This window comes from Toxotes jaculatrix, chromosome 13 (genome assembly GCF_017976425.1).
Source record: "Toxotes jaculatrix isolate fToxJac2 chromosome 13, fToxJac2.pri, whole genome shotgun sequence".
Classification (NCBI taxonomy): Eukaryota; Metazoa; Chordata; class Actinopteri; family Toxotidae; genus Toxotes; species Toxotes jaculatrix.
In genome coordinates, this window is record NC_054406.1 from 14,993,314 (window position 1) to 15,020,654 (window position 27,341).

General features: G+C 41.6%; 1 long non-coding RNA gene across 1 annotated transcript; it reads left to right on the forward strand.

Annotated features, from left to right (window-relative positions):
• Window positions 1-1,270: 1,270 nt before the first annotated feature.
• LOC121191755 lies at window positions 1,271-3,705 on the forward strand. The gene is made up of 3 exons (XR_005895134.1): window positions 1,271-1,452; window positions 3,161-3,302; window positions 3,593-3,705. It is a non-coding gene; the product is annotated as an uncharacterized LOC121191755 (long non-coding RNA).
• The last annotated feature ends 23,636 nt before the right edge of the window (window positions 3,706-27,341 follow it).

Consider the following 27,341-nt stretch of genomic DNA (forward strand, 5'->3'; position numbering starts at 1 on the left):
AAAGAAAAAATGGCATTGTGGCTTTTCACAAATGAAGACTAAAGCATGTTTTCTTTGACAAATCTCTGAGGTCTGAACATATCCAGAAGACATTTCTTTCACTTGAATCAGTGTGAAATCGGCCACCCATCTAAGGGCACAGATGGCCGTGTACATATTTTGCTAGAGCTCAGCGCCATTTCGAATGATGTACTGTAATAAAGTTATCCACAACGTTTAAAGTTTGCATAATTGTGCAGCACTTTGGTAATGTGCAGTACATCCCTCAAATTAGAGAGTGCAGATGGAACAGACATCACTCCTACTGCTGTATAATGGCTACAGAGATTTAATCAGCTGAAAGGGAGGGACCTCATATATCCTGCTGTGGGTGACATAAGAAGTGTGCATTGATGTGGTCCAATACAGATTCTGCCATGAGTGCATTAAAGTTTGTGTTTTCTATATTATATGCTTTAAAAATGGACTACATTAAATATTTATGTCACAGTGAAAGAGGTAAATAATAAATAGCATATTATTGTATGCGTTGCCCATACTTCACTCTGCGGCTTCATGTTCTGTTATGCTGGAAGATGGATGACATGTTTATTCAATTTACAGAATGATGAATCCCACAATTCACAGAAAATGAACAGGGGTGAAATCTGCATCTCGCTGGGTGGTTCTTCACTTTTAGAGTGTAGCCACACTGTGCAGGAATTGCTTCATTGCTGGCGTGGAGAGATATGATTACCAATAATGACCAGTAACAGTACAGTACTCAAAGGAATGTGAATACTGTCTTAAAATAGACTTCAAAAATTGAATCATTATAGACAGGAGCACTGTCTGCAAAGTGAGTTTTTATAACTGAGAAGCTGGTAAAACTAAAATAATCCCTCAGTAAGAGCCAGTGTGATTGACAGTTACTTGCTGGGTAAGAGTGTGAGAAAGAGACAGAAGTTACAGTATGTGCCTGTGTATATCCACGTGTTTGTCTGGAACACAACACTTAGCCAGGATTCTTAAATTAAAGCTCCTGAATTAACAGTTAAATCAGTTTCTAATCAGTTATTCCACTGCTTCTTTGGCAGTGACTGTTTTGTTAAATATTTAATATCAAATAATTTTATTTTCTTGATACTTTGTGGTTGATAAAGTTATTTGAAATTATTTGGTTGGTTTACGTGTCTGTCACGTATTTTATTGTTACTGGTTAATCACACAGTAGTGAAATGCCATAGGAGGGAGTAAGCAAGTCCCGCCCCCTTTCAGGTAGCAGGTGCGGTTGTGCACACACCAGAGCAGCGCGACAAACAAGTGGGAAATACGAAAAAACAAAAAACAAAAACAAAACAGTTGTCAGTTATTCCACATAAGTTAGTTTCAACCACTTAAATGTATTCGGAAGGGAAAGCAGAAGTGACCCGAAGCCTGCTGATGTGGGTTTACTGTAACCGGACCGTCTGGGTGAGTAATTTTCAGCTAAGGTAATGTAGCTAATGGCGGTAGCCTGTGTCGTTTCGTCTCGCTGCATGCTAGGTGTGTGTGTCGGCTTGCTAGCTAATGTGTTACATGCTGAATGCGAAAGTCGTTGCTATATCATGATAAAAGCTCGTGAACGCATATTTCACTGTAAACATGAAGAAAATGAATGTGAGCTGTGTTAATATTTTTTTTAATAATTAATTTGGTATAAACGAATAGATTGAATATCAATAGTGTCCTGTAAAAGGAGATTGTTAAGAAAAAGTTTTCCGTAAGAGTCCAAGTAAAGGTTTAAAATAGGGGTGTGCCCGATTCATCGTTTCATAGATTAATCGTGACGCGACACTTGACGATTCAGAATCGATTCATAAATGTTCAAAAATCGATTCTTTTAATAACGGAAGGAAAGTGCAGCGGTCGGAACGAAAAAAAAGTAGCGCGTGCCCCCCGGACATATTATTGGACCCTATGATTTCCGCGATCACTGAATCGCGGAATTGGCCGACTAAAACGGAATCTATTTTTAACGCGGAATATCGCGGAATTTGACATAATTTGAGTGAAATGCTGTTTGCAATTTAGGAACGTGTGTCTGGGGAACACTGCACGGAGGGAAGCAAATCTGGGTGGCACAATAAGCCCCTTCCACAGACTAAGTCCCTCCCCCTTCAAAACAATGTAAGCATGGCGAAGCGGCTGCCTACGGCTCTGTGTTCGTCGGCGAAAAAACTGCGAAACTCCACGCGAACTGCTCGGCTCTGTACTGAGGGGTTAGCGCCGAGTGTTGCATAGTCTGTCAACACTCCGTTGACTGGAAACGTCAGAATACGCACAGTGACCATATAGTGTCCAAAATGCATATGAGAAACAATCTGGCTGACATGCACATACAGTAAGATTTAAAAGGATTACTTCCTGGACATCAAGATATCAGATAGTAATAGAAGTGGAAATATTGTCAATTTCCTTTCCCTATTTTTTCTTTTCTTTTTTAACATATTTTTTTCATGTACATGTTCATAATAAAATAATCAAATCAGAATCATGTCAGTACAGCCACACAATATATATTTTTAGTATTATTATTATTGTTTTTAATCTACATCAATAAATGAAACAGGCACATGTGCAAGCTAATGCCTTTTTCTTCTTTTATCAGAGAAGTTAGAAAAGAAAAGAGAGACAAACGTGTTTTACTTCAATGAATGGATATGTAAAAATATACATTATTTTACAAGTAACTACAAAGTGAGAAAAGAAACATTCTATGTGGGGAAAAAAAAGATTAATCGAGGTGCATCGATAATCTGGGAATCATCGAATCGTAGCACTGTGAATTGTAATCGAATCGAATCATGAGGTGACTTAGATGGCACACCCCTAGTTTAAAATGTGTGAGGATAAAAATTAGGACCTAAATCGAGATTTTAAGATGTAAAAGAGATTTCATAGGTAAGATTTGCAACCATAGTTGATGGCTGAAAAGAGCTAGTAGTTTTAAATTCATGGTTAAAAGACAGTTCATATGTCATTTAACATGGATTAAAATGATGTGGGTTGAAGCTGCTATGAACTATGTCATAAATATAGTACCCAGTGTGTTTTCTAAGAACATAGGTTGACTATGACTATGAATGATCAAATTTTATGACTGTAAATAATAAGTATTTTATATTGTTATGATGGCTAGGTTTTTTGATAACACTGGAAACTCCTTGGATTGATGGATGGAAAATGGAAACTGAATGGCCAGCCACTGAGAGATCTGATTGCTTTTTCATCAGAGATGGATCTCGCCTGTTCCTTTTTCCTTGCACAAGTTCACCGGTGTGGTAAGATTTGTCAAAACCCCATTCTGACGCTGACTTACAACAAATAATAGGGTGCACCCAGAAGAAAAAAACACAAACACTTTGCTAAGATGATGAACATTATCCCTGGGCTTGTTTTTATGCTTTCTGAATATCACAGTACAGCATTTACCTCCATGAACCTAGAACCTGGCCCACTGCTCAGCTAACTTATCACGTGCTTAATCCTTATAGGTAGGTTAGCAGGGTTACATATGGTCTGCCCATGTTTCCTTTTTAATCCATCTTCCCCTCTTTCTGCCTTCTTGCAGGTGTTTGTTTTTGCCACATGACCACCATCTATACCATCTATCTTATTTGCTTACTTTTTAGTTTTTTGTCATATTTTTTAATGTAATTTTTCCCAAATAAAAAGTGAGGTGCATTCACTGGTAAAGTTCTCTTACTCTTCCTTCTTCAGTGTTTTTTTTAGTCTTTTTATTATACTCCTTTGAAATCCTACTGAACCTTGTAGCCATGGCTACAAAAGAGGCTTCTCAAATTTGCATCTCTATGCATGTTGCGTGCATGTGCCTATGAACATCCTCTATAAAATATGATCTTGATCTGGGGTTCGTCAATCATTTACGAAGTCAGTCAGTGTTTTTGAAGTCTGTCAAAACAAAGAAGGATTTCCGAGATCACTTCCGCTCCGCAATTCTGAAATATTCATTTGTGTAGCTGTTCCTTATCTATTCCAGTCCTTTTTTTCCTCGTTTTCTCTATGTTTGATGCTGAGATTGGTGTTTGTTGGAAGGGCTATAGGCCAAAACTAAAGATAACTAAAAAATTTTTTAGTTTAAACAATAAATGATTAATAGATATAGAGATGGATGACAAAGGTTAAAGGGTAAATTTAACAGAGTTTAACATGAAGTGTAATTTAAACTTACATTCAGAGTAATATGCCACATCTGTCAGTGCAAACTAATTAGAAATTAGTGTAGCGTCTCTTAACTCTACCCATAGGTGTCTGACAAGCAAGCATAAACCACAGTGGATGAGTGACAGGCTGACACCTGTCAATCAGATAAATTATGATATGCAAGCTTTGCTATTATTGAGACTCCAGCCTCCTCTTCACATTGTATTTCGAGAGGAAAGTTGGAGTTTGATTCCCCAGTTAACTGTGTTGATGTTGCAGTAAATCAGGCAAAACGGGAGAACCTAAAACCCAAGAAAACATGTGTATCCATCAGTGAGACTCATGCTGGGCCAGCACCACAGATGTGAGAGTATCATGGCCAAGCAGCTTAGTGTTAATAATTACTCAAGTTATCATGTGTGGATGTTGCCTGTTTTTAATCAGCAGCTAATTAAAAATGATGGAGTTTGTGCACAGCTATATTGTATCAAAGAAAGTCAGATTGAGATTGTAGCAGATGAAGCTCTTCTAGTAAGATATGTGTAGCTGTTCGGCTAAGCTAGTGGTGCAGTGTGTATAGTTACTGTTGCCTTTCAGCTATGAAATAATGCCAACCTGTAATCCTAAGCCAAAACTGTTGGTACTGAGAATCACTGCGATCAGATTTATGATGCAATTTAGATGTAATAAATCCTGAAATTTGAAAGTGCAGAAACATCAGTGCCAAGCTGGAATTTCTGTGTTTACTTATTGACCTCCAAAGTGAGATGAATGTAGTTTTGCAGAGCACCTCCGGACCTGACTGTCACGAGACAGCCTGTTCCGAATGGTTACCAGCTGGGAGACTGGTAACTAAGATGGATTTGTTTACAGAGCTCTTGTGATTGGTACTGTATTGTCACAAATGCCAGTTTAGGCTTTAATCCAGCAATTGTAAGTTCAGGCTCAAACCTTTACTCTTGTGGCATTTTATGGTTAGATGGAAATGGAAACATGCCACTGGTCATCACAGTGAAAGCTATTCCAAGGCGGTTGGATGGCGCTCCAGGGTGATATGACAGCAGCCCCCAAAGCCCCCCTCCCCCACCAGGCCCCATTCTCCCTGTGAGACAGGCAATATGCTAATGAAGGGAATGAATAGTGAGTCTCTGGGAAGACTTTCCTCTTTCCTCTGTGTGTGTGTGTGTGTGTGTGTGTGTGTGTGTGTGTGTGTGTGTGTGTGTCCAGCTGCTCTCTTGGCCACTGTGGCCATTACTGAACAGTACCAAGCAGCAGAGCATGACACTCACCAGCTGGATCTGCACACACCTCCACTGAGAGAGGAGGCCTGTGCCAATGAGACAAGGAGAAAGAGAGAAAGTGAGAAGGGGGGGCCGCCAGCATGAGACAATGAGGGACAGAGGTGCCACAGCCAAGGAGACAGAGGAGAGGAGAGATCCATCCTCAAGGTAAGATGAAACAGATTTAACACTGTGAAAATGACACAGACAAAGTCACCAACACCTACCCCCTAACATACACTGCAGAGAACACACACATACTAAGCACATAATTGCACTCACAAATATATTATCCTGACCCCAATGTCATATGGGGTGTATGAATACATGTGTGACAGATAGTGTGTGTGTGTGTGTGTGTAGGTGGGCAGCTTCTAGGGAGAAAAATATGTCCACCATGTGTCATATTGTCATGGTGACCATCAGAAGAGCCATAAATACAACTGTGATCTGCTGCATTAGGGAATGTCCAGCTGTGTGTGCATGCGCATGTGTACTGTATCTCCTAGACATATTGAGGCTGCCATCTATGTCTGAAAGGCATTTTCTCTCACCCTTTCTCCCTTATTTCTTACTTTGTCTTTGTATCTCACTCTCATACAGCTTTACACCAGCACCTTTGCTTGTGATGAAGAAAAATATTATGCATGTGGGGGGGGGGGGGGTGCAAAAGATTATTCATATGCCAGAAGATAAATGTATTTTCTCTGGTTGCCTCATTCCCTGCCCTCACACGCAGCCCCTCTTCCATCTCTCCCTCTTCCCTCATTTCGTATTCCTCAGTCCAGCCACATTATTCCCCCTACATCTCCTGCTTGCCACTGTCTGGCCGGCTGACACGAAACGATATCTGTCATGGTGTTTGGAACACACTGAACATCACTTGTCAGCTGAGGGATGACAATGGCTGGCATGGAGTGGAGGGTACGCAGGCAAAACGAGAACATTTCTACTTCAGCCTACTTCCATCTTTGTTTAAATCCCATTATAGGCAGACGGGAGTCTTCTTTTTTTGGCTGGAAATCAGTGAGTGTCTCACTTTGTGTTCAAAATGGTTGGGTTATAACAAGAAACTTTTCTTGTTACAAGAATACATTATTTATCTTTTCATGTTATAACGTGATCAATTATATATGACAGGAAATGATTTATGTTATAAGGAGATAAGTTGATCTCAGACAGAGGTGGACTCCCTGTGATACAGTTGTGAACTGGAACTTGGCCTTTTCAATGAACTGGCATGATCATGGCCCAGAACACAGATACCCCACTCTGATGAGATTTTTAGAAAAATCGTGGTCTACCAGAAGAGTGCCTTTCACGCATGGAACAAGAACACAAGTGAATTGTTACATAGGCCGTGTAATGTCCCTCAGACACCCCCTGAAATATGTTCAAATGGATGGAAAAAGGAGCTGATGGAGATGGTCTCTCAAGAGATGTGTATGCTGCATTTTGGACAGTTTATGGGCAACATAGCTGAAGGGGAGGACCTGAGGGTTCCATCACTGTCTCCTAAATGGCAGGTAGAAGAGTGGAAATCTACTGGCTGATTTCTGACTTCAAGACCATGGATATTTCCCCTGTCCTCTCTTCCTTTTTTTGGTAAGAGTTAAGTCTCAAATGATATGCTGTGTTAAAGCCTTCCCCTGTACATAAGTCAGTCAGATAGGGATCTGATAACCACTGCCTTAATAGAAGATGTTTTAGATGAGGACAGGGATGAACTACTTAATCTTTTGGACCACTTGGATGTACTTGGAACAGTTCCAACACAAGAGAGTTTGAAAGACATCCATCCAAACCTGGCACATAAGTAGTTGATCCAAAAACCAAGATATGTAGCAGAAAAAGTGTCAGTGATTGCTGGCCAATTCTTAAAAGAAGCATTTGTGAGCCCGGAAGATGTCCCTGCAAATGTCTAAGGATAAGAGGCTGCATCTCCTACAACTCAAGCAAAGAACCAGAGCTTTAGTTTTCTGCAACACTACAGAGGACTGGATGATGTAGGAATCAGTAGCATGTCAGTGTTTGTCACAGGGTCAGATGTCACCTGTGTTAACCAGGTTGAGGTTCTGCTCAGACCAGTAGATGGACTGGCATGACGACCAGTAGTGCTCAAATTACGATTGATAAGATTTTGAGCTTGTGAAGTAACGTTCACAAAAATTTAGTGTTGGCATTTGTAAATCAGCCTTTATAAACTTGTAAAATTAATCTTGACAAGAAATTCAAGTTTGCACATGCATAGAAATGACTTATATTTGAAAAAAGAGAATGTGTGAATAAATCTTTGAGCAAATTCTTTTAGTGGTGAGGTTACACAAAGAAACAGTGAAAAAAGATGTGCTTGTGAACGTCTGTACAGACACAAAGCAGAAAACTGAGTGTAAAGCTCAACACTTTCCACTTTGCAATGGTGTAATGGCTGCTCTACATGCTGTTACTACAGTTAACTGGGAATAAATGCACAGTTGCACCTTTCAAACTGAATATTCAGCTGTTACTTGTGGTCTGGCAGATAATTCCAATTTTTTTTTTCTCCTATGTGTAGCACCTCACACAAGGATCAAGACCTCTCTCTTTTGTTCTCTATAAATGAACATGAAAAGAACGTGCTTGATCTCTAAAGTTGTTGATTTATTCTTAAAGAATTTTGACTTTTAACAATTCAAAACCAACTCTTGTGGAAACACAAGTTGATAAATGTCTTTGGAATCAGCAGTGAGAAAATGTCTGTTTTATATTGTGAGCATAAAAAATAAAAAGGGATACAAACCTTGTTATTAGAAAAAAAAAAAGGAAGAGCTCTCAAACTGAGTGTTGGCTGCCCCTTCTCCTGAAGCACAAATTACATGGTATTGGTAAACATTACTACACAAACATACTTGCACATTTTGAAATACCTTGGCAAACGACTTGGCTTATTCTTAAACCCTATTCATCCCTCTTTAGTGAACTCATTAAGTCATAAATTATCTGTTGCTAGATTCAGATAAGCTCCTCTAATAGCAGGCAGTACATCCCTACAACTTGACAAAAAGGTGATTTGGTAGTTATTGTTACCTCAGAGTCCACAAATTAAAGGCCAGCATCAAGCACCTCTTCTTAGACAAATAACAGGAGGCGAACAACAGGGTCTAGTCTTTTTGTGTATTCATGTAGGTTCTTCTGCCATGTGTGACTTATTGTTGACCCCAGGGGACCCGGTCCCATTCTGATATTTTCTTCTGTGCCCAGATCAGAAAATGAAGACACAAAAAACAGGATGGTTGTGATTAGTTTTTCATATGTTCCTCACAGATAGAAATAATGTGCTAAACTAACCAAGGCATCAGTTGGCATAATGAAGCCCTGCCTTAATGCTTCAGAGCTGTTGGGGGTAATTTCTAAGCCTTTAAGTATCTATGCTCTCAGGAGCTCTCTGGGTTTTTTTTTTCTCTCTCTCTCTCTCACTGTCGCTCTACATCTCTATGGCTTCAACAACCAAAGCAACCATGCTTTGGTTGGTGAGAGTAAGAAGTTTTCTGCCATTATAAGGCAACAATAACTGAATAGTGTTTAATTCTTTACAGGCCTTTGCTGCTTTCTGAGAGACCTTTGTCAGGTGATCTCGTCCTCCAAATAGACAAGGGCTGGTGTACATGAGAACTGGAAGTCCACTTGGAGCAACTGCATTTCCTCCGTGGTGGATAATGTGAGTATTCTTTAAATGTGTGACTTGCCGCAGCTCTTCCCGTAGAATAGAAACAGCAGAGAGAGGAAAGATTAATGTAACGCTTCCTATTGTGAGTCAATATGATACATGCAGACATATGCTTGCTTATGGACAAAGGGGGTGAATGGGTGGTGTAGAAGGGGCCTTTTTTTTTTTTTTTTTTTTAACTTTGTCCCACAGGCAAAGTATTTAAATCAGGAATAAAAATAACTCTGTGTCCAGCAATGTGCAGCCAAAGTCATTTATATGAAGATAACCAGCCCTTAGCAAAATTCTTTCCCTTCATGATTAATAATAATGTCTAGGATGACACTGTGCCAAAATTATGTTGAGAAAAGTTACAGGACTGCTGCTTACATTATACAATGTAATATCAAATGGTAATATTTTGTAACGTCCCCTAGGGATTGCCAGTAGTTACTTTACCAGCATGTCAAGGGATTGTTACTGTTAAGGGTGTTTGGTTTTATGTGAATAGATGTCTTAGGTGATTTGTTTGAAGGATAATGGGCCTTATTATTTTGCATTTAGTTTCTTCCTGTGTTAAATAGTTTCTGCCTCACTTTCATTGTTTAGCTTGCAGCTTTGCTCTTTTAATTTGTGTTTGCACATGGCTGTGAGTGTTGGTTTGGGAGATCCTTTAACATTTATGGATGCATTTGAGATGCAGGACCTCAATAGTGGAATGGGATATTCCCTAAACCATCCCGTGAAGGGCATGGGTTCACAGTTAGCTATAGGTGGGCTCCATTTAGACATCCTGCTTGCTGCTTACGTGGCAGCAAAGCAACCATTTTGAAGGAATGTGGGCAGCAGCTGTAATAACTACTGGAAATTAGACCAATTGTGTTACTGTAGCTGTGAAAGCAAACAATAAGTGAGCAGTTATTGGCTGTTCAGCAACAAAACCGGACAAACTCTCTTGTGCTCCCTCACACACACACACGCACACACACACAGGAATTGAATGAGAGATATAGAAACATAGACCAATGAACATATGTCCACAATTTTCAGACAAGTAAACAATACAAGCTGCCATACAAGTCGCCAGAGAAACAGTCATTGTCTTTCAGTTCCTGGTGACAGTTTATCCAGTACTGGGCATGATGCATTCTCAAAAAGGCCCAGCAGCTTTTGATCTGCTGATTGTGATTACTGGACTCAGAAATATAACGGTTACTGATGTGGCAATCCGTACGCCGTCATAAGAATCTCTGCATTTCTTGCCATTGGGACATTTTCAGTTTCCAAATCTGAGTTAATTATGGCAGCTGTCCCCATCCTCTTCTCAGCCTCTGTTACGACATAACCAGCGATGATCTTGGGATTTCTGTTTGTTGAATAGGCATGAAGCCATGCCTGAGCCTTGAAAGGCCATCAGTCTCTCCATTTATACATACAGCACACCAAAGGGCTTTAATTTGTCGTATGAGTCAACATGCCACATAAAGTAAGGCCCAGGGTTAACGCATATGGCTCAGCTTGGATGCAGCTGAGATGTTGTATCTTGTATCTATGCCCATCCAGCTGATCAGTGCGAAATGACGTTACCCCCAGAAGGTCTGACTCATTTTTCCTTCTTAGTGTACAGGTACTTCTCAAAATATAATTCGCCATGCTCAGTAACAGCAGAATCTTGCCATGTCTTAACCCAAGCATGAAGTAGAACATCATCAAATCGTGTAAATGAGCCTTATTCCTCAATTTATCCGTTTTCCTCACACCATATCCTCATTGAAACAGGATTTCCACATTATAGCAATACAGGCTAAGTTACCATATTAAAGATAAATTGTATATTCTTACAACAAGAATAGTTTCATGCCATAACCAGATTTGTTTGTGTCATATTCATATGAAAATATATTGTTATAGCATGAAAAACATCCTCTTATAAAAATTAACTTTTCACATTATAACAGCGGCATTTCACTTCTATAGCTAATTCACTGACAATAGACTAGACTTAAACTCAGCACTTAAATTAGTTATTAAACATTTTTTGGGGGGGGCTCAAAGGAATGAAGGTCTAAATTGAAAACTAAGCCAGCTGAAATGAAAATAATTCAGTTTTATTTCAAGACATGTTTATTTCACAAGGTTTCAGTTAAAACTTTTCCCTTTTACTCTCATAAATATGCAGTACATGACTGAAGGTTGCTCAATAAAACATCCATTTTAATCTCATGATACCCATTTGCTCTTTTTCATATTGTTGCTGCTGCAGCAAGTTGCTTTGTAAAGTTTGATTTATAAATGAGTTTGATTTACTGGGCCACTTTAAAGACTTGTCAAAGTAGGAAAGCACAGGTTTGTTACTAATAGCACTGTTGATGGTTCTGTTCTACTCTAGTGTGTAGTTCTGTTTGATACTAAAATGGTCTGTGATTGAGAAGGAGGCTTTCAGACTTGAAGTTTGTATCTTATGAAGGAGACGTCAGGCAGTAACTCTGCATTTGGGCCACTAACAACAAACCACCCTTGCATCTCCTTTCTACTCTCTCTGTATTTTCATTTTTCATTTATTTTCTCATCTCCTTCTCACCTATTTCCCTGTTTCGATAAGTCGCAGCTGGTCTAGTGGTGGCTGATGCTTGCGCCACCTGTGTCAGTCAGGAGTGGCCTATTTAGGGCAGCTAATTCATCATGGCCTGAGAGCTTACATACGGTACATATAATTACCCCCCAACGCAAACAAGACCCTCTCAGTCCCTGTGATTTATGGTCATGTCAAGGGAGAGGATACTCGGAAACAACAAAGAGATAGGCAGCAAGAGGAGGATGAGAGAAGAAGAGGGGAGGGAGGGATAGATGTAAGGTAGAGCAGTAGGTGGAAATGAAGAGGAGGATGTTCAAAGAGGACAGGTGAAAGCACAACGGACGCAAAGAAATATGAGACTTTCGTGTAGTGATACAGCTCAGCAAATCAATATTGATACTAGTTCTGCATGTCAGAGTCAAGGATTTCTTCTCAATGCTTTTTCTTTTTTGTTTTTATCCCTCCCAACCTATTTACAAGCAATCCTCAAAGCTTCACACTGCATATCAGTCATATCCTAACTTTGACTCTTGAAGACAGTGGGCTTTGCCTCTGCTGGCAGGAAGACATAGCTTCACCCATTGTTTTCCCAGATCCCTCTGTGGTGCGTATTTTAAAATGCATCAGTGGCCCGTTTCAGCCGTGGCAGTTGCATTGTACGGTTGAAGGCCGAGGAGATGGCTATACAAATAAAAATGAAAAGAGAAAAAAAAAAAAGATGGAGATGGAGGAGACGAGAGTAACAATGAAAGATTTATGACAGGCATTGAGAGCAGGCACCGGTTTTATCAGCCTATTATCAACCAAATTGCCCCCACTGAGATGTAGCACATATCTACTCTGTTATGCGCTCTCTCTCTCTCTTCCGTATCCACATTCACTCTCTTTCCAGATCAGTGCTCACCCCTGCTGCCATCGCCATACATAACCTGACTTTCCCAACCTTACCTTTTACCATTCACTCTTTTACCTCTCCTTTAGTATTTTCTCACCTCTCACCTTTCCCCCCTTCTTCCTCCTTGTCTCTTTGACTTTGTATCTGTTGTTCAGTCCACCCTCTTGCCTCTCTTTTTCTCTAGCTCATTCTTGTCTCACTGCTTTATTGCTCTCGCTCCCTCCCTCCCTCCCGCCTTCCCCTAGCCGCTGGAGTATTTTCTGTCTACTTTGCTTACGCCGTCTGTTTTTCCCCGCACAGCCTGCCTGTATATCTGCCTGCTCTCCGTAACCCATGAGGGCTCTTAATCAATGGCAGTTCATCCTGCCTCCCTCTCCTTCTCCCTTTCGCCACGTCCTCCTCCTCCTCTGCTCCCTCCCCCTCCCTTTAAGGGTTAAAGTAAGAAAGGCACCTAAGGGTGAACAGGTTAATGTTCTGGCAGTTTGAGATACGCTTGTGACATTTCAATCCGGCATCTGTTTTTATCGCAGCTGATTTAAGAAGTGCGGGAGTGCGTGAGGGGGTAATGGAGGGATGAAAGGAGGGGTGGCGAGAAGGAGGGGAGGGAGCCCATGGGAGGGTGCAACTACCAAGAGACTGTGGACTGTGTATGAGGCGCAGCAGGGTCTGTGGACCTGCAGTTGCAGATCAGTTAATAAGTGGAAGCATATGGTGATGTCGCCCTCAAGTGGTAGGCAGGAGAACTCTTGGAGCGGGGACAAACTGCGGCAGTGCAACAGACAAAATAACAGCATGTAGTCTTGAAGTCCTGGAGATATGGTGAAGCAAAAATGTAAAGACACCTGTAGTATCTTACTATTATGTGGGTACAGCACCATACAGTAATCTGTATTCTTCTTGCTGTCAATCATGACCTTTGCTAGGAATAGAGCTGATGAGACTGTTGGATGCGGAGAGATGATTGCAGAAGAAATAGAGAATGTCATGTGTGGAAAATAACAAGTGGCAGAGCAAGAGGCCAGGTGAGGACAAACACAGAGAAACGCAGCTGAGGCAGAGTTGGAAGGAAAAGCTCGGAGATATATATACACACACACACACACACACACACACACATACACACACACACCAGAGAATAAGACAGACACCAGCTTTTGGGAAAGTAAAACAGCCAGGGAATCCAATAAAGAAACTGAAACAGAACTCTGGAGGTTTGACTAAGTTAAAAGAAAAGGATGAGGGGGGGGGGGGGGGGGGGGGGGACAGAGAGAGAGACAACCAGACTTCCAATGTGCAGAAAATGATAGAGACAGTGAGGGAGAGAGAAAGAATAGAGCCGGAAAATAAGTGAGAGGGAGCAGATATGACAGAATAAGTAAGTGAATTAGGAGAAACTGGGCTGTAGATGAGCTGCAGGGGGTGAGAGGGTGGGAGGACGGACGGATGATGTGGGGAGGGTAGTTGGATGGTGGGATTGCTACACCGCACTTTCTCTTGAGTTTTATTTGATATGAATTCAATAAGCAGCGGCCGATCTCCGTGCCCCGGGTGTAATTACCAGCAGAACAGCGGGGGCATTGTGAGCTTCGTCACTGCCTAAACGCTCCCCTGCTCGCTTCCAGGTCAGCACTGATCTTGTCTGAGAATGTCAATTATCGTCTTAAACGCCATCTGAGGAGCAAGGAAAGGAGAAAGGGAGGGTGGCGGGAGGTGGGGGGTGTTGGCGCTGAGAACGATGAAATATGGCAAGTTAGGGAGGAAATATTTGCCCAGCGTCACAGCTTAAGAAAAGGAGCAGGAAGAGTGTGAGAGATAAAGCTACAGGCTAGAATACTAATGGGTTCCTCTCCTTTGTTTAATATAAGATAGAAGTCAAGAGAGCAATGCATACTGTTTTCCCTGTTCCACTTCCCTTCATGTCTCATCATCTTAGATGTACTGTGCCAAACGTGGTGAAACAGAGGTGAGTTAAGGCCGCGGTGGAGGGGGCAACCTGTGGTCTGCATGCAGCACTGTATCCAAGGAGTAACGTCAGTGCTGGGTGATTCGCCACCATGTGAATCTCACCCATTGCCCACATTCATTGCCACCACAGGAAATAGTGTGTCCTTTTTGGAGCAAGGAGGAAAGCAAGAGGAAGTCTGTCTGGTCGATAGGCATGTAGCATGTCTGATTTCACACACTATACTTGTCTGCAGTCAATTAGTTTAGCTTAGCACAAAGATGCACAGGCTGCTGCTATCCGGCAGCAACAAAATCCACCTTCCAGCACCAGTGAAGTTCACTAATTAACGATATGTCCCTTTTAGGAAAACGGAACCGCACAAAAAACACTTTGTGGTTTCACCAGGGGTCGGACTGTTTCTCTGTACTTCTGTTTTGCGGTCTTTGTCCTCAGCTTCTGGCTGTAGCCTCATATTTACCTCAAAGACATTAGAATGGAATCCTTTAACTCTTAGCAAGAAAGTGAATAAAATATTGAACTGTCCCTTTAGCTATATCTTTACCTGCCATGACCGTGATCTTTCCACAGCCTCAAACAAACTGTGGTGGCAGGTGGAGAGAACCTTGGCACTGAATGTAATCTGGAATTTAACAAAATTGGTCAGTGTCAGTGTTTGGCAGTAGGGTTGCTGATTTTGTACTGGTTTTTAACAACTAACCATATCAGTATGCTACTTTTGCAGCATGTTGTCTTTTCTCGCCACTTTCTAAGGAGGCACCATTTCACCTTTTCTTCAAGCGAGGTCACTTTGGAAAAACACTATTAACATTTTCGTCCTCTGACATGATCTAGACGACACATCGTACGAGTCAATTATCGCTTTATATCCACCTTTAGAATATAGTGAATTTAGGTGGATGTTCTGAATATAGTAATATTCATTATTCTGTATCCTTGTCTGTCCATGCTGTGTTAAGAATTATCCCAGAATTCCCACTTTTTTATTTATACAGACATTCTCAATTTGGACATAATCTGTGTTTTTGTCAATTCATATTCATTTAATCTTCTATTACGTGTCGTCCAGAAGGTTATATATTTACACATATTTTGTATGTAGGCGGTCTGCAACTTTTTCCATGTTCCACTTCTCTCTGTGGTGATTTATTGTCAAGTCATTCAGATTTTATAATTTTTCCCTTGATCCTTTCTGTTTTATGTTTGTCCTCATTCTTTCATTTGTTTCTGTCAATTCTCATTCATCCGATCTATCAATGTTTACTATTCTTTGTCCTTTGACAAAGGACTTTCACTCAGTAGGGCCTGTCAGCTTTGATGCTGCCTTCTAGCTGTTTATGTTTGCACTGATTGTGCTGAGTTTAGATTCACTGCTGCATGGTCTGATAATTCCTCTTAACATATGCACTGATGATGCATGCAAATACTAAATATTGTTTTCCCAGGCTGCCAGTTAAGTTTTCCATTATGAAAAATAATGATTGAAAACCAAAGCTAATGAATGTTATTTTGTTTAAGTCGAGCAGTTTTCTGGCCATACCATAAATGGCAGCAACACATGCATTATAGATTAAGCAGTGTGTGTCTGTATCCATCCATCTAAGCATCCATCACCGAATCCATGCAGCGATCTGGCTTTATAAAAAGTCATTCATTCACCTTGTTTCACCATGTTTCTTTCCCCTCTCTCTCTCTCTCTCTCTCTCTCTCTCTCTCTCTCTCTCTCTCTCTCTCTCTCTGCGCCTTCCCCCTTCTCCCCTTTGGTGGGTGCCAGTGGGAGTGGTCCGCCCTTGATCTGCTCTCAGAACAAACAGCCTGGTAAACATCATGAAACATTTAGAGGAGGCAGAGCAGTCTTCTCTCTAATTCACACTGGCAACCCGGAGATGCACAAAAACAGCTGCTCCCAAAGCTCACCCCAGCAGAGGGGTTTGAGTAAAAGTGGGCACGCATGTGCTGTATATGCCTTCATGTATCTGGGAATTGGGATGCGGGCACGAAGATTGTGTATGTACTTGTGAGCATTTGTGATGCACACATGTTCATAGCAGGAAGTGCTTTTTTGTATCATAAGTATCTAGGACTTAGTCAGGGGTCTCTTCTGTTTGAAAACCACACTCTTCACTGAAGAATAAGTTGGAATATTTGGGTAGATTAACATATTTGGCAAGTACCTTGTAGGGAGGGAGGGAGAACAAATGATCGGATTAGAATCACAACTCACTCAGCTGGAGGTCTGAGTCAATGCCTTGCACAGAACAAAACCCTCTTCACTGATTCCTCCTAACTCCGGCACGGGGGACTGTCTTGTTCTCAACATTCATAGTTATTTGTAAAACTGGATTGCCTTGGCAGTTGGGTAAATGGGGCAAAGCTGCTTTGAAATCTCACCTGCATGTAAACATCACAACTTGATTTTGTACCTCCCTTAAGCCCACAGACATTTATGTCTTGTCAAAGTGTGATGTCCCAATAAAACCATTGCTCACTTTGTGAGTTGTACAGTGTAATTCCAAATGTGTCACCAAAAAAAAAAAATTGATTTTGCAGTTGTTTTTCCTCAATATCAATAATTTGAGTACCTTCAAATTCAAGTTTTCTGAAGTTTTGAGCCAGTGGACAGTTATTGTGCTCTTTCATGTATTTTCTCTGTGAAATATCTATTCAAATCAATGAATAATGAATTAAGGTGTGCAGCCTCTTACTCCCTTTAATAAAATGTAGCAAGCGGAACAGCTTATTCAGTAATGTCACGCATAATTAGCCAGGCTGCCTAGACCACCTTCATGCAGTAATCTTTTGAGGCCTGACCTGCATTCAGTTTCTCTTTTTTTCCCCTCTCATCTCTTGCTCATCTGTCTCCTCTGTCACAGATCTTCCCCCTCTCTCTGTCTCTCTCTTTCTCTCTCTCTCTCTGTCTTCCCTCCTGTTTAGCTTGTTTGTAATTTGTGCTGAGATCATAAACCAAGAAAATCCCCTAAAAATGTGTGACTCAAGGGACAAAAATGTGTGACTCACATGCACGTACACACACACTCACACACACACACACAGTCCTCAGATTAAAACAACAAACAAGCCTGAGTGGCTGAACACTTGCAATGATAAAAGGCCCCCCGTGTAGTGCAGACTCCCATGTGGTGTGCCAAATTATTTAGTCAGTAAATTTGTGAAAGTGTACATATGGGGTGTACATGCCATATCAAGGTTGTAAAATCTCTTTTCGGACCAAAATGTTCTATAATATTGAGAGGGCTTCAATGAAACAAGGTGAATATTAAAAACCAACCTCCATTGTGTATCAGCAGACCATTGCAGCAGTGCTGTGTGGGCTTCAGTGTAAGCCACAGCGAGGCAGCTACTTACACTACGATCAATGCAACTAGGCCCTGTTAGGAGGGAATCGATCAGCTTAGGACTTGATGTGGAACAGTCTCTTTCTCTCTGTATCTCTCTCTTTCTCTGTCTTTCTTTCTCTATTTGCACTCTCTCTATTCTCTGTCTCACACCATCATTGATCTCAGGCTTTGATAGTGAGCATATCTCCTCTGTAGGGGTGAAGAGGTCAACGCTAAACCATCTGAGGCTCTTAATGACCAGTACAATGTGAAAGGAAGGAGGTTGGCGGAGAATAACAGGTCTTTATGTCAGACAGTCTAACCTGAATGGATCTGCCTGAGCATGCTACGCTGACGCTGAGAGGTCTTCAAGCTGAAAATATCAGTCGCTAAACTCACTGCTGCAAAGGGCTGGGCTGAGGCTGGCTTCCCCATAGCGAGGCCTGGCTAATCTAAACTAATTGCTAAGACCACTGGTGCATACGAAAGAGGTAGAGAGGGTGTAAGAGAGAGTACACACAGACAGATGCCCAGTGAAAGGTACCATCTCCTGCTGCTGCCACTTGCCACACATTGCAATATGGGAATGTCATGTAGAACTAAAATTTTGACCTGATGATGATGCGAGGGGAAAAAAGTCAAAAGTCACCAAAGTCTAGATCAAAGTGTTGGACTGAGAGACTCACCTGCTGTTGTGCTCCTTTGCATGCTTGTTATGTTACTGATGTGACGTGTTATGCTTTAATCTAATGTTAGCCTCATTTACCTCCGTGGTTCCTAAAATGCAGGGAAAACACAAACTTAAAGATGCAGTAGGGAATTTTAGTTTCTAAGGGCCCAAGAAGTAGATTTAACGAACTCCTCCTGGACTGAGGAACCAAAGGAACCTGACAAAGTCAACATTAGCTATAGAATAATGAGTTAATGGGGTTGCCCACTCTGACCCAAACTTCTGTCATTGCCCATCCTTCCATCATGCAGAGGATGCAGTGAGTGTTATATCCACAATCTGCTGAGGGCCATTAAAAACAGAACGCTTAGGTAACGAATCCTCAGCATTTAAATCAGCCCTGCTGTTTCTTACTAGCAGCACTAGTACACTTGTCCAAGATTCAGAGACAGGGAAATACAAATTAGAAAATCAGAAAGCGATGGTGGCTCACCAGTAAGCCACATAAATGGAGGCAGGTATTTTGAGGGTAAGGAAGGTAATTAAGGTTATCTGTGAAAAAAATGAAAAATCTGACCACCTAAAACTCTGTATGCCTAAGGCAGAGAGGTAGCAGGATGCTTACTGTATAGCTTCACTGCCCTGCAGGCTCTGCCTACATTTACTCAGCGGTTTGTCAGTTGCAAAAATAAGACCTGCTGCAGTTCTCCTGTTTTCAATCTGGCTATTATTTACCTTTAAAATGAAAAGGAAAGGAAAGAAAACATAGCTTGCTTGTCTGTCCAACCCACTTTCAAACCCTGTCTGTTATACCTTGACACTCGCAGCAGTCTAACATAAAAGAACAGACATGGAAACATAAGGTGTGTTTCTCTGTCAACAATAAGCAGCTAAATAAACATCAGACAAGGAGCTTACTTTGATGCAGTTCAGCTGCTTCTGCACAATATCTGTTAGTGAGAACATAACATCATTTATGTTACCTAAAGGTAAAATAATGGTTATGTTGTACTGTCTGTTTTCACTGGACTTAACTCACATTAGGACTTATTTCTCTTTTCATTGCAGGTATTAATACAGAAGATGCAGAAAAGTGACTCTGAGACTCACAGAAGAGAGACGTGATGATGGTTTGTATCGACACTGATTATATTGTAACCTGTGCACAGTGCATTGTGTTTAGCTTTGTTTATTCTGCAGCCGTAAAAACTGCATGAACAAAATGTACAGTTTTTCTGAAAGGAGGACAGCCTTACCTCCTCCTGTTTGTATCCCCATCACTTTCCAACTCAAACTTTTGCCCTCTTGCAGGATCTATCATTAAGGTGGAGAAATTAGGTGAACCTGCTGCCATCTGATGCTTTGTATTGGTAGACCTGCTGATAACATGCTAGCAACCTCCAAAAACAAACCTGCTCTAATGATCTCTCAAAACGTTAGAAGTTTTATTGTGTGCTGAAGCCAATTAGCCATGGCTGTGGTGGATTGCTGTTGAGATAACGAGCCTGGGAGGGACAGCATGGGGCCACCGTCTGAGCCCTATGTTAATGAGCCAATGCTTTCATTAAACCTGCCACCATCGGCTGTCAGAAGTATCCTGAACTCCTGGTGTGCTTCGTTTACCTGGCGGACAGTTCGATTAGCCTAAAAGCCTCCGTCTCGGGGCTGATTTACATTCCCACTGTCTGTTTTTTGGGATGTAGCCCGGGATTAAACCACTCTGAGATCTACAGTAGATGATTTACCTTGACATTCTTGAAAAGGCTGCTCTACGCATAAACGCTTCACTGGCAAAATCTAACTTTTTTGCGGTTATTCAAGGAGTGTTTCGGGTCCCTGTAGGGTTAAAGGAGCAGATATAACAGGCAGGCATATGGCAGACACAGCACTGAGGTTACAGCCGAGATACACAATGCTGATATTGCTCATATTGATTTGATTATAAACACCTGGTGTGTTTGTGAGTGCAAGCCTGCGAGTGTGTGAGCATCCACAGCACGAGGCATGCTGGTATTGATTCAGTCAGACACTCGCTGTGGTATGTGTTTTGTATGTGCTTTATGACCTCCTGTAATTAGCCACAGAGCCACTGGAGGACATGCAGATGCCTCTATTTCTTCTTTATAGTATCTTGTAAAACTCATCTTCATGATTATGTAGTTTTGCTTTTGCTGGATGCAAGTCAGTGGGTGCCTTTGCATGCCAAGGTGTTGTGTTATTACAGTATGTGAGTGTTTGGGATGTGCACGCACGCACTTTTTTCCGGGATAAACTATCTGAGCTGATAAACTGAGGGAAAAGTCTTGGGTGACGCTAAATGGTAATATGTATTCCAGGTGTGTCTCTAATCTCTTAAAGTGCAGTTTTGCATTTGAAAGCAGATTGCATGCCCGTGCAGCCCCTCAGCAATTAGGAGGCAAGTGTCAACAGCCGACCTTGGCCAAGTCTTAATGCTTCTTTGGCCGTCTCCAGCCCTTGAACTAACGACATCACTTCCTGAGTCCTCTGAGAGAGGGAGAGCAAAGTGAAGAGGGACTTTTTTTTCCGAGCTGCTTGGCTCTCCTGTACATCTGCAATAACAAATCGATTAACTTCAAGTACTGATGGAAAGCAATACACCTCAGAGGAAAGTTTGTTTGTCCCTGTGACAAAGTACCAGCCGAGGTATAAATGATAATGATCCTGAATCAAAGCTGCAGTTCCAGCTGTAAAATTATAGTTACTTTTGTAATAAAAAGCTGTAATAAGCTAAAATTAACCACGTCCCCTGGTTCTGTTTCCCCAGAATTAGTGAATGGCTTAATTCTCTTACAGTATAAGCCAAACCAAAAAGGAGGTAGGAAAAAATAACTGGAAAAAGAAAATGCGACACTTTTATGTATCTGTACCTGTTATAGAATTTAAACATGGAGCATGCAAATAGTTGTCTAATATATTGTAAATCACATTTCCTTTCAGTTGTGGTGGTAAATAGGTCTGAAAAAATATGAAAGAGCGAAGACGTCTGCTCAGCTTTCAGTGACTGTGTATATTGGACAGCATAATGTTGACACAGTGTTGTAGAGACTCAGGTAGAGGCTTGTTGGCTTAGTGGCTTCGCAGGTGTGATCAGGTACATATTCAAATAAGATACCACAACATGAACATTAGGAATGAAACAGATTACACCAGCATATGTCCACACACTTCCACGTGTACACAAATCCTTTTGCATGTTCAAACAGGTGATCAGAAGCTGAGCATTAAAGAAATACACGTGTAAATTTAAAATACAGGAAATGTTTCTGATTTGGTTTGGTGAAGGGAGTGAAAATAATCTGTACAAGACAGCTCTCTGTTCCATTTTATGTGGAAAATACATTTGGCGTGCAGGCATTGAGACTCGTGTTAGGTTTGTGCAGCATGTTTGGGAAACCTGGCAGGAAGAAAATCCTTCTATTTTTCAAAGTTCTGGAAGCAGTGAGCTCCCATAAACTTCTGAATAACGTGGCCTGGTGATCATGTGACCACACACGCTTCCCGGGCGCCAAGTGAGAGGTGTGCACACCAACTCCTTCCAGACGCCAATGGAAAACTACTGCTGTACTGCTACTGTATTTTCTCCACTGCTCTCCGCAACCTTTTGGTCTCTCTCCTTCTTTGTGTATGTCTCTTTGTGTCTCTCCCTCTCTTCTCCTCTCTCTCATTAGCCTGTGTCAGCATATTCCACAGACCAATCCCCCCTCTCTGCCTTTCGAACCGCTCTTCTGGATGGAAAGTCTGAGAGGACGGGGGGGGGGGGGAAGAAGTGCTGTTGTTGGAATATGTGTCAGTTGGCCAAATAGGCTCCACATGCTTGTCGTCATGGCGCAGGATGTGGCAGGCTTAATCTACTCCCTCTTCATCTTTCTCAACCCTCCTTCCCCATCTCCCTCAGTAACTATCTTTTGGTCTTTTCTTTATGGATCCCATTCCTTCTCTTTATTGTGCTCTATTTTGTGCTCCCCCCTCCACCCAATGTCACGACAGGCAAATTAGACTTTAGTAACGTATTACGGCTTCTTGCTCCAGTCTTAAATCCGATGTGCACTCAGTGTGTGGCGATGCTGAAACTTAAGTTGCCGGTTTGCTGCAGCAGTGGGAGCGTTTCAGCTCAGTGCCTGGCAGTTTGACTTTATTCCTTGGCTTATTGCAGCAATAATGCAGACCAGCAAACTGAGGCGCTCTACACACAAACACGCACACACCCGCATACACACACCATTTTATTCATGCTAAGCTAAAGCTTCGGTTACATTATCAGTCAGCAAGAGCCAGTGTTGAGTATTAAGCCAATTTACTGGTACACACCAGTGTACTGAGGCTTTTAATAACTAGCAAAACAGGACTCCCTCAGACTTACTTTCACTGGTGTGTGCTAGGCTGTGTTTTGTGTGACTGCCCATCTATAAGCATTTGTGGCTATCTCTTTCCTTATTGATCGACTGATTTATATCGTCACTCATGCTTGAAATAGAATCCACTCCTTCATCTGCACTGAAGATGCAGGGACTCACTGCGTGCACTGACTATATCTTCTCCTCAGCTGTGTGTGTGTGTGTCAGATTTTCACCATGCATGGATAAAGGTTCACTGACTGCAGCTCCAAGGTGAATACCCAAAAAAAAATAGAAGAAAAAAGACAAAGAATTCTTCTTTCTTTCTTGCTTTCTCGTACTCTTTTCTTCCTAACCAACGCCCACCCACCCATCCCGCCTATTCCCCTCTTTCGGTGCTCCCGTGCTCCCCCATCCCTCATCCTCTTAGGGGAGCATGGGAGCATGCAGTGGAAATAACTGAGCCAATAAAGACACTGCCAGCATCTATCCACTCCCTGTGCCTCACATAGTTACTGAGGGAGAGAAAGAGTGGTGAGGCTTCTTGGAGAGGGGGATAAGGGAGGGGAAAAAAGAGAAAAGTCCACCTCTAATATGACTACAGCCATGGATGACGGAGGTGGTGGAGAATAGGATGCAGGAGGTGTGGGCTTGAGTGAAGATGAATGAGGGAGGATGGAGAAGGAGGGCAGGGTAGGATGAAGATGGAGAGCCTCAGATAGTGGGAATACAGTTCTGGGAGGGAACATGTGTGCACACATATGGACCCCCTTTCCTTGATGCCTCATCTTTACCCAGGGGTGCAACCACTCCTGGTGTGCACCCTAGAGGGTTTTGCAACAGGTGCGAATCTTTCCAGTCTCAGCAAAAACTTGAGACTGTTATGTTTGTTGGAAGTAGAAAGCTAATCTGTAGGTCCTCAGCTGTAATCAGACTGAAATGCCTTCTTCTCATTTTTAATTAGAGGAACTTAAGAGAGCTTAAATTGAGAAGACCCACTTAATTTTTTAAAGTGGTGTCCTCTGAACAAATATGGAGCAGGTGTGTTAAAAAAAAAGGTGCAGCAGAGCAGAGTTATAGTTGAACAGAAGGTGAGGCGAAACTTTGACTGCTAAAAGAATAAAGCTGGTTAGAGCGAGGCCTCGCATCTCGTAAATCATGGAACGTTTTCAGACCACCATACGATGCCGGTTGACTACCTCATTGATCCTCCTTTTCAGAGATGCTCCCCCGCCGAGAGCTGGAACTCATCCAAACCCACCCACCACGCACAATATGTGTGATTGTAATGGATGACACCATCCCATTCAAGCACACACATATGCACAATATTTACACATACATGCACCAAGCCTGCAAAACTTGGACTGGTCTAACCAGGCCACATTCAGAAGCCTTGTGTTCCCTGTCAGTTTGTTTAACAGACAGCTCAGATAGTGATTTGAGATGTGGCCAATTTTGTTGCAACCCTTTCCTCCCCCAAGACTCTGCATTTTCCGATGATATCTCAGGCGTCGTTCCTTAACAATCTTTTATTTTGTTTTATTGTTTTTTGTTTCCCCTTTTTTGTGATGAAGCATTTATGATCGTGTCTCTCAGGGTTGTCATCACAATTTAGTCCCACCAGGCGTGGATATGAATGGCTCATATGCATGTGAATTGGAGCATTTACATCAATTCTCATTGAAACTGTAGTCGCATGCTGCTGCGTGGCCTGATTTCCTTGTACTCATAGAAGAGCTGTGTAGAACTGGAAGGGGAGACAAATCTGTTACCCGTATGCCGCTCTCGGGAGGCCTCTGAAACAGCCTCCTTTCATGTATAATAGAGAGACTCTCAAAAATAATTGCATCTTTCTTGTCAATCCTTTTTCTCTTCCTCCCTCTCACACGCACAAACACTTGGAGCACCTTTGAAGGAAAGGTCTAGTAATTATTATATGCAATTTTCCTTTGCACTGGCAAGTTTTGAACAGATTGCTATAAAGCAGAAAACTCTGGCAGAGAGATTTATCTTTGCTTCTTAATCAATGACATTTATTGATGATGACAAAGTGGAACAGGCAGATAGCTACAAGTCGATTATGATGAAAGAGTGCAGAAAGCAGCAAAGAAGAAGCATACCTGAGACAGAGTTTATGTGTGAAGAAGGCATATTCTGTGACGTGTCTCTTACCATGTCTGCATAGTAAGCATTCAAGTAGCATTCAAATGGGTTTTTTATTTATTTATTTATTTTTTGATACGATGCATCTTATTCTTTCATTTTACATGATTGAACCTTCAATATACAGAGGCAGTGAAAGCCTGTAAAATTTTGAATCTCATAATAATACCTAATTGTGAAATTCATGTACAGCAGAATTTTTAGCATTTAAATATTTTACTTTGAAAATCCTAGGTTTCAATTTATTTGGCAGGACTCCCATCTCATCATTTTCAGGTAGCTCATTTTGAGTTTCAAAAAAAACCCTGATAATTATGCGTTTGTCTTGGAGTTCATAAATTCACATGGCCAACATTCAGAGATTCTACAGCTGTGCTAGCAGCTCTGTGAGGCTGTAGTTAGCCACAGCAGTGCCTTAACCTGCCATCAGCATGCTAACATGTTCAAAATGACAACATACTGATGTTAACCAGATATAATATTTACCATGTCCATGAGCATCTTAGCATGCTTAATTAGCACGAAACACAAAGTACAGCTGAGGAAACCATGTGTTGTTCGACCACCTCTCCAGTGTTGTAAAGGTGGGAGGAGGGGGTTTTCGAAACTGTCCAAACACCAGACAAGTACTTCTGAAACTTTTCATCACCTTAGTTATTACAGTACATCTAGAGGACGATATGAGTGTCTGAGGCAAATTTCATGGCAGTCCATCCAACCATTGTCTTAGCAATAATGGGACCCAGTAATTGTCTAGACAGTTGCTGGATCCATCCCATGCCACAAATGTGAACCTCCTGGCGACGCTAGACAAAAAGTCAGTGGATCATCTCATCATGAAAATGTGTACTACTTTTTTTACCAATCCATCTAGCAGAGTAGAAAAATTTGAGAAATCTGGTGGCACTAGAGGAAAAGCCAGGGCATCACCAAAGTAATTAGCATACATCCTCTGGGAACCACAAATGTCCGTACAAATTTCATTGCAATCCATCCAACATTGTTGAGATATTAGGGTTCTCAGTTTGGACTGGTGAAATTGACTGGTGACTCCAAAAATTCAAGATGAAAAATTCAAACTTCAACACTGTGATTGCCAAGGCTAAGCAATCAATCAGACCTGTCCTTTAGGGTTGTGTTCTGTCAGTAATATGATCCAGTGAAAGAGATGTTCTTTTGATAGATTGGGATCTCCAGACGCTTGAATTTTATCTGAATGTGGAAGCGTAGAAATAAAAGGATCTGCACCTGCAATGGTCTAATAGAAAAATTCAAAACACATAGATTAAGATGGGTGGTTTTTAAGTCAAACTATTAATTCCATGTTATTGATTCAGCAGTATTAAAATCTCAACATTAAGTTTTCAGTAGTTGGTAAATTTCCAAGTATGCTCAGCTGCGCATTAAATTCAAATTATTACTTTGCTTCCATGTTTTTTGCCCCCCCCCCACACACACACGCAGACATACAGCTGTCTAGATGTCCCAGAGGCAGTGGCTGAATGACCCTGTTGCCACCAGTGCTGTTAGTTCAGAAAGGTCACGTTGGGGTGAATGTGTAGTTCAAAGGTTGCAGCAAGACTCGACAGCTGCAAAAGTCATTGATGGAGCATAAATCTGTTCTTGTTCCTTTCATACTCAAGTCAATGAGGCTTTGCTGGAATTCACCAAGTTGTCACACCTGCTCTCTTATTATGCTGTTTACACTTTTTCTTTTTATAGGCTAAAGGTTAAAGCTAATGTGAGAGTGAAAGATAATGGCTTGGTAGAGGAGCTGACCTCTCAACAGAGGACAGAAATAAATATCTTGAAGATGTGAGTGCTCCTCAGTACCTATCCAGTCACAGCAGTGGTGGAGGCACACATAAATCAAAACAAAGTGATATTTATTTGCCTCCTGAACTATTTACTTACTGACAATAAAGGTGGAATTTATGTGGCTATTAAGACGAGTGTTTCTAAATGGTCAGAGGCTGCAACCGAGGCCACTTTATGGATTGGATGCAATAAAACCCAGTGATAAAACAATATGGAAGCTGCAGACCTGGCCGTCAATCAAAGGTAAGTATGATAAGTAAGTTCATTAATTTTAATGGAGTAAATTCTTCTCAATAATGCACTAGCTGGGCCACCGTAATTCGTATTTCTTGTCTCAATACAGTGCCCGCCGTCAGACAGAATGGAGACAAGTCTTCCTTACCCTCCAGTAAGCCATGAATCAAACAGTGA